Below are 8,931 nucleotides of genomic sequence, written 5' to 3'. Positions count from 1 at the left end.
ATTTTTAATAAAAATGGCCATGCCACCACCTCTGTAGGTTAGCCTGTACATTCTGTATGCGTGATATCCCCTAATTTTAGGGCTGTCCGAGGGTCTTAGATGTGTCCCACTTATTATTTGAACAATATTTGGCTGATATCTCTGAGTAAAGGCTTGGAGTTCTAAAATTTTGTTTCTGAAGCCATTTGCATTCCACGCAACGATCTGTAGAGAGGCTTAGTTTGTTTCTATTCATCTATAAGTGCTGTGAGGATGGAGAAATCTCTGGGGAATTCCCAGTAAAGAAGGGTGTCAGACAAGGCTGTGTTCTTTCTCCTATATTGTTTAACTACTGAAAATATCTTCCAGCAACTAGAGGAATTTAAAGGCGTCAGCATAGGAGGCAGGAATATAAACTTAAGATATGCAGATGATACAGTACTGCTAGTTGAAAATAAAAAAGATCTTCAAAACCTACTAGAAGGTTTTGAAGATCTTTCAAATACGTTGAAGCTAAGTGAAAAATATGGACTTAATTTCAACTTCAAAAAAACCAAAAATATGCTGGTAACAAGAGAAAAAACCTGATATAAATATTAAGATCAGAGGAAATACTTTAGATCAAGTAGAGAGTTATATATATTTGGGTCAACTAATTACAGAGAATGGAAAATGTGATAAGGAAATATGAAGAAGAATAAGAAATTTCTAGATCAACCTTCATTAGCATGAAAAACATTCTGACCTCAAGGGAAATTCACACAAAAACAAGAATTAGGGTGTCCAAATGCTACATATGGTCAACACTGCTACAATGAGCAGAAACCTGGACAATATCAAAATATTGTGAAAATAAACTAAAAGCCTTTGAGATGTGGATCATCAGAAGAATTCTTAGAGTCCCATGGACTGCCAAAAAAACTAATTTAGAAATATTAGAGATGATTGGAGAAGATAGGAATCTGTTGAAAACCATTAAGAAAAGGAAAACCACCTACTTTGGTCACATACTAAGGCATGATTCCCTACAAAAAAACATTTCTAGAAGAAATGATAAAAGGAAGAAGAGGAAGACAAAGAATAGATTGGATGGGAAATATTAAGGACCGGACTTTTTTGTCCTATGAAGAATGCAAAACAGAAGCACAAAACCGTGCATGGTGGAAACTCATGGTGGTCAGCCTCCTGGAAGGAGATGACTGACAAGAACCCGCTCCCCCAGTGACCAGCCACTTCCCCTAGACCTACCTGGAGTATACCAGGTCCCTTGTAGTTGCAAACTGTCTTACTACAGCCAAACAGGCAGGATATCTGAACATAAGGATTATATCCATTTCCACCAATACAGCCACTCAGGACTTGCTGACCATGCTTTGGACACCACAAAATATGCTGGAAGAACGCTACCTTACTACACCGCAGCAAGTATAAATACGAGAGATTATTCCTGAAATCAGCCTCAACTCTAAAAAACTCCCCAAACCTCAACAAATTTGGATGTTTGAGACTGCCTCAAATATGGGAAGCTTGCATTCTTAGAACATCAACCCAATAGCCAAGACTACTATCCAATTTAGCCCACTAGGTGGCACCTTTTAGGACTAGGACCGACTTCAGTTGTCTTCAGCCATATTTGTTCAGTGTTAGTGCCTGCATGCACATATCATTAATTTTATGTTCCCTGAAGATGGTAATGTAACATTACCAAAATATAGGAAGTATTAAAGTTTTTTAATTAATACTTCCTAATAACAGTATGCATTGTCTTTCCCTAAAAATTGACAGTTATATATCACCAATGTATAAGTTTATCTACAAGAATGGAAAACATTTAGTAGTTGCTGAGCAGTGACTGCATTGATTGCATTTGTAATTTTAGTCTTAAGGTCATCGAGAGAAGCAGGTTTTGAAGCATACAAGACTGTTTTGATGTGACCCCATAAGAAAAAGTCTAACGGAGTCAGGTCAGGTGACCATGCAAGAGCACCTCCTCTACCGATCCACCTGTCCTGCGAAAGTGTCATCCAGAAATTTTCTCATACAACTATGTTGCATAGTGACAGGGTGCCTCATCCTGTTGGAAAATGGTTTTATTCATAAGATTTAATCTCTTTAATTTGAGAATAAAAAAAGTTCTGAAGCATCGCTTAACAAGATTTATCCCTGTCAGTGGGCTCATCAAAAAAGAATGGCCTGATAATGCAACACCTCTTAACCACTTATCACACATTAACTTTTGGTGAGTCTCTTTCGTGTTGCCACATTTCCTGAGGCTTCTCTGTACCCCAAATGTGGCAATTGTGACAGTTAACTTTCCCACTTATGTGGAATGGTGCTTCATCTGAAAAAGTCTACATGTCAATAACATCTGTCATTTTCCATGACAGAATAAATCCAACCTGGCATGATAATCCCCTTCTTGTAGCATTTGAACAGTCTTAAATTTATAAGCATGTTTATGGAGTTGTCTGGTTAGAAGTCTGTGCACTGTGGTTTTTGGTACATTTAACTCAACAGTAGTACATCACATTGATTTCTTGACTCTCTTACCAAATGCCCTTTCAATTTCGACCACATTCACTTCCCTTGATGAATGCCTACCTGATCTGGGTTTGTCATGAATTGATCCAGTTTATTTGAATTTTTTCATCCAGTTATTAATTGAATTTCTTTCTGTGGGGAGCCTTCTTGTTATAATGGGCAGAGAATTTTCTTCTTACTGCTGTTATGGACTTGAGTTCAGCAAGCCACAGGACACAATTGACTTTTTCTTCAACATTTGCTATCTTCAATCACACCAGTCTAAAAAATATGAAAATAAGAAAAATGTAATGAAATAATATTCATGCATCAAAAATTCTAATAGTTATACTTTCAAATGATATTTATTGTAACTCTGATACATTTGAAGCAGTTAAAGATCAAAACAGCACTAAGAATTATGGGACACCCTATATATACAATTAAAGGACACCTTTGTTAGTTAAATAAGTTTTTTTTTTCAAAATTATTCTTAAATCAGAAAAAAATTAATAATAAAGATTAAGAAACACACTTTGAATTATGTTTATTTAATCATACAGTATTTATTTATTGTCATTTTTCACCATTTATCTTATACATTCCAGCAGTTGGCATCATACCACCCAATCCTCAAGTTTATGGCTATCATAGCCGTTTTCCTTGGGGCAAAGAAGTAAGAAACATCTGAATATATTGAACAATTTTCAGCAGAATAGGTGCAGCTACTATTCTTTAAGGCAATTCACAACAATTGATTGATTCTTAGGTTTACCTACTTCTACATCTAGTGGTATGGCAACATCCATCTCTTAAATGTAAGTTGTAACCTGGATTAAATTAAATGAAAAATATATCTTACATTCAATGTAAAAATACCAACTTTCCCATTTCTCGTTTCTTTGGGTAAAGAAACAAAAAATGGGGACTGCCCATCCCAATTAAATCAACTTATTCAATAAATAAGTTGATTTAATTGGGATACAAGTTTGAATAGGTGGCAAGGAGTGGCTATACCTATTACAAGTCATCACAATACTGTAGATAAAGCCATTATCTTCTCTAAGGTAACACAAATGGTTCATTTAAAGCAGTGGCGCACACAGAGGGGGGGGGGCCAAAAAAGGAAAAAAACACTAGAAAATTTTCCAAAAATCTAATTTTTTTTTAAATTTATGCTGTGTCGTGTCTTCTATTTCTATACTACTTATGAATTAGCAATCATTGCAGATAACCAGTCATAGGTTATGCGATGCACAGTGTGTATTCTCAAATTGTCTACTCAAGATTAAATCCTGAGTGCACTACTGATTTAAAGGATTGAATTGAAGGAGAGAATTAGTGAATGATCATTCAAAAATTATGAATATCTTTTTCTATTATTGTAATTTTTTGTAACTTTAATAATTTGCAATAATGAGCTGAACACATCTTAACCACGCACCACACATTAAATTTTGGTGAGTCTCTTTCATGGTGCCACATTTCCTGAGGCTTCTCTGTATCCCAAATGCAGCAATTGTGATGGTTAACTTTCCCACTTATTATTCTTACTCATTCAGTCACTTACTATGAGACTTGGGATAATGTCATTTCAATGGAGTTCACTATAATGATTGAACTGTAATTGTGTACAGATGTAATAAATTAAGGATTTTGTTGCAAAAGTACTCCTAATCCTGAATAAAATGAGTAAATTGCACACATTATGAAACTACAGTATGGTGCAAAAAAACAGTACCGAATAACTACGATATATGTTATGGAGTAAATGGATTTATTAACAAAAAATAATTTACACATGATGTGTACATCCACAGCTATCAATGGAATCTTGATCAAATGAAGTATTGACAACAGTAGATTACGTGCTCAAAATGGACACCTTGTCCTAGGCAGGTTTCGTAGTGCGTGCGAAGGTTCTCTGTCATCTTGGAGAAAAAAGTATTGGGGACATCTGTTGGACATGCATGTAATTTTATCCCTTAGTTCATCAAGGTTTGAAGGCAGGTCATGGTAGAATATCCATTCCTTCAACATACCCAAACAAAGGCATCAAATGATGTGAGATCAGGAGAACGAGAAGAGTACAGGAATACTGAATCTCTTTTTTTGAGCCTCCCAGATCAATAGGCTCTAGAACCACATGATGTGCGACAGGTTGCTCCATCCTGTTGGAATAGCTGTGCACGAAATGGAATGTTTTTTTGCATGACACATCCTAGGCAAATGGAATCAACACATTCTTGATGTAGTGTTTGCTATTCAAGATCAGAGTTACGCCACCCTCTTTGATGAAGTAGAGCCCAATTATGCCATGCAATGACCTCACTCTGAAGAAGTTTCTCTTGGACAAATTCAGATCTTGAGAAACCTGTAGGTTCGTCTGTTTACATGACTGCTTAGATGGAAATGCGCTTTGTTGAGAACCAGATATTATGAAGCAAGGACAGATCTTCATAGATATTGGTCAGCACACATACACAGTATTCCTGCTATGCAGCTTAATCCATTGCTGTTAAACACTAAACTACCTGAATGATATACAAAAAAAAAAAAACACCCAGCTCCTTTAAGGATTCTCTGTAGTGACCACATCGGTATCCCAAGGTTTAGCGCTATTTGGCATTGATTGTGTTTCAGAGACTGTAACACTTGCCTCAGCACACGCCCTTGATTCTTATTTGTGTTAACAGTTCATGGTCTCCCTGAATGCTCTTTGCACTGCAGCAGAACACTTCTGGTATGTTGGACCTCTCAATTAAGGCAATTATGACACTATTGCTTGGGACACACTTAGAGAAATGAACAAACTGCTCACAAAAATGTCATAGGCTTGAGCCATTTACTCTACCAACTCCATATGAATGAAAATAATACTCGACAATAAACATCTTTTCCAGTGTCAGTGTACAAGAACAAACCAGATGGTAATGCATTTTAGTAGGCCTCATGATGAACTGGCACATAATCTTGCTACTACAGTATGGTACAAAAAAACAGTACTGAACTTCGACACCAGTTTACTACATAACATATATTGTTGTAGTTATTTAGTACAGTTTTTTTTTGCACCATACTGTATCTACACTGCTATGTCATGACTGGAGGGAGACTCCATAATGGTAAGCAGGGGACACTGTGGAGGTCATATTATGGTTTGGAGACCACAATCCTCTGTATGGACAACATGTTCAAGACTAGTTTTTGCCCACTAATGTTTCCTTCTTTTTTTCTTTTCACCTTTTGAAACATTAAATAGGAAAGTTAGCCAAATAATTATAGTATTTCTACAGTTAAACTAAGAAATAAAATTCCTAAAATCCCTCCAAAATTTCTAAAACTTACTTAAAAATCTCACAAAAAAAAATCCTTCATATTCACTTAAACATCTGTGGAATCAACAATAACTTAAATGACATGCATCACTTTCAGGCAACCAAATCTGATATTCTGTTTCTCACTGAACTCAAAATTTCTGCTACATCAATTACAGCCAATCTTAACTGTACAAATTACATCCTGTGATTCCTTCTGCTTTAAGAGAAGTGTTTGTGCCTTTGATTCCTTGCCAAAGGATGTCTAGAATCTCACTTTTTTTTTGACCTCCTGTGGCTTAAAATTTCTTGGCCACATTTTGCATCTGCTCTATTGTTCTCCCAATTCTGCCCACTTTGACTTCCCATTTTCAAAGCTTGATTTTATTCAGTCCAAATTTCTAAACAGTGCAAGTCATTTTTCCTGGTAATTTCAATGCCAACAATTCTAATTGGCTCACTGTTTCACTGGCCAAGCTGGAAGAGAGGCAGGGATTTTTGCTGTAAGCAAAACAGATTATCTCCCTACCAGAATTCCCAACAGTCCTCTTCACTCACCCAACACTTTGTATCTCTTCTTAACTAGTTCTCCTTCCAGATACTCTGTTCAGGTGACTGCTCCTCTTGGTATTTCAGATCACAAACTCATCCAAGTTTTATCTCTGTTAGAACTTCCTTCAATCATTCAGAGCCTCTTTACTCTGGTATTACAATGCCTAATGGAAGGACTTCTGTTACTTTTATCCCCCTTTCCATCATCAGACCACTATTTTCATTCTTCAGATCTAGATACTTGTGATGTTGTTACAGAAAAAATCCATACTGGAATGAAAGCTTTCATTCCTCTCACTGTTCAAATTCCCCACCCCATATCTAAAACCATAGTTCTCCAATAAGTGCACCAGGGCAAGAAAAGCAAACAGTCCATCACAAGTGGCTGAGACCAAAACACCAGTTTCCTTTCACAGTTGCCTGCAACATTTGTAAAACTATCTTTAAAAGGGTAAAGTCTAAATTCAAGGATAAATGTGGAAAACTCACTGTTTGTGCCACTAGCAACTGCACATTCTGGTCCCTCGCAAAAGCTTTGGTGCAACTTTTGTCCATTTCGGTTACTTCTTTCTCACCCTAATGGTAGTACTGTACCTAAAGACAAGCTCCAGGCTTTATTCTTTTCTTCCAACTCCTCCATAGATGACTATGGAAAATTATCTAATGGATAATTTTCCATAGTCATCTATGGAAAATTATCCATTAGATAATTTTCTGTGAGAATCTTGAAAAACTTGGATATCACAAGGCAGCCAAGTCCTGATGGAATCTCACTTATTGTGCTCAACAGATGTGATCTTGAGCATGTTCTTTATCATCTATACACTAAATTACACTCAGCTAACAGCCAGCATAGAAGCAAGCCCATATACAGCCAGTTCCCCCCAAAAAAGGTGATAAATGTCAACTATCAACCTATTCCTTTTACCTCAAATTCTGTCCAGAATGATGGAGAAGTTTATCAACAGGTAAACTTCAAGAAGATTACCTGTTGGATGGCACTTCTCCTTACTTGGAGAAGTGCCATCCAATTAGTGACCACCAGTATGGAGTTTGTTCTAGATCCAAAGGAGATCTGGCATACATCATGCATCTCTAGACTCATACCATGGAAAGGTTTGGAGAAATCTGTGCTGTTGCACTTGACATCCCCAAGACTTTTGATAGGGTTTGGCATCAAGGGCCTCTCAATAAATTACCATTATATTGACTGTCTTTGTGTAATCAGATTGCCAGTTTTCTCACAGATTGATCCCTACATGCAATGGTGGATGTGTTCTTCCTTCAGATTTTCCTGTTAATGCAGGTGATGCATTAACCATCATTGCTCTGTCAATTTATCCATCCTCTTCCTGATTTATATAAAACTATATATCATCAAACCTATAAATCCTATTTATAGTTTTGATGATAACTCTCCACTTATACAAGCCCTGTAGTGATCAAACATCTCACACTTCAAGATCATCTGTAATAAGTGCCCTGAATATTGATCTCCACAGTATCCTTGATTGGGATGTAAGCTACCAAATCAACTTGAATGCTTCCAAAACACAGTTTTGGTGGTTTTCTTGCACAAAAAGACCTCTCATCTTACAGCTGCTCCTGCCTAAATGCCCAAAAAAAATTATGATAAATGTCTTACTTTTGACAATGCTCAAGTCAAGACCAAATCTCACTTCTCAGACTGATTCTTACTCCAAACCTTTTGTGACATAATCAAATCACTTTTATAGCATCATCAGCTTCCAAAAAACTTTGCATCCTTTTCCACGCAAGACAATACTTCTCTTCTGACCAGTTACTTACTCTGCACAAATACCAAATTCAGCCAACCTTAGAATACTGCTCTCATATTTAGAGTGGTGCACCTATAACCTCACTAAAAAGTCTTGATACTATTTCAGAAAAGAGCAGTTCGGTTAATGACATTTTTTTACAGACAGTCTATTTCTGCACTGTATCTCTTCAGCTATTTCCATGGCCACTCTTCACAGAACTAGAATCCACTATACCTCCCCATTTCTGTCAGATTTACAGGAACTCAAGCAAGCTGTTCAACATTCCTTTATAGTCAAACTGCACATTCACCGAATCAGCTGCTCCCAGTTTCATCTTTCATTCCATCCACCTCAATTGTGTGGAACAACCTCCACCATGAAGCATTTCCAAAAAACCATAACCTCCAGCAGTTTAAGAAGAATATCAAAGATTACTCTGGTTGCAATTTTCAATAATATATATCTTGATAGGAGAGCATGTATAGTTATTGAATGATCTCAAAATAATTAACTGCTTTAGTAACTGAATTAACAGCATTTCCAACTTGACTAAGTTTAGGGAATGACAGCCAGTTTTTTAAAAAATATTTTTCTGCACTTTCTATTTGCATTTCCTGTCTGAACAAGTCCATTCTCATGCCAGCTTATAAAGTAATTTAAATCCATTTTTTAAGCCTTAATTCTTTCTTATAATTATCTTAGTAGTTGCAGATAGCTTTAGAAAATTATTATAACTGTTTGTTTTCTCCTTTGTCGAGTCCACAGCTCAGATTTGACTGATA

The sequence above is a fragment of the Typopeltis vanoorti genome, chromosome 20 (genome assembly GCF_054136105.1).
Source record: "Typopeltis vanoorti isolate ZY-2024b chromosome 20, IOZ_Tvanoo_1.0, whole genome shotgun sequence".
Taxonomy (NCBI): Eukaryota; Metazoa; Arthropoda; class Arachnida; order Uropygi; family Thelyphonidae; genus Typopeltis; species Typopeltis vanoorti.
This window is presented reverse-complemented; position numbering follows the sequence as displayed.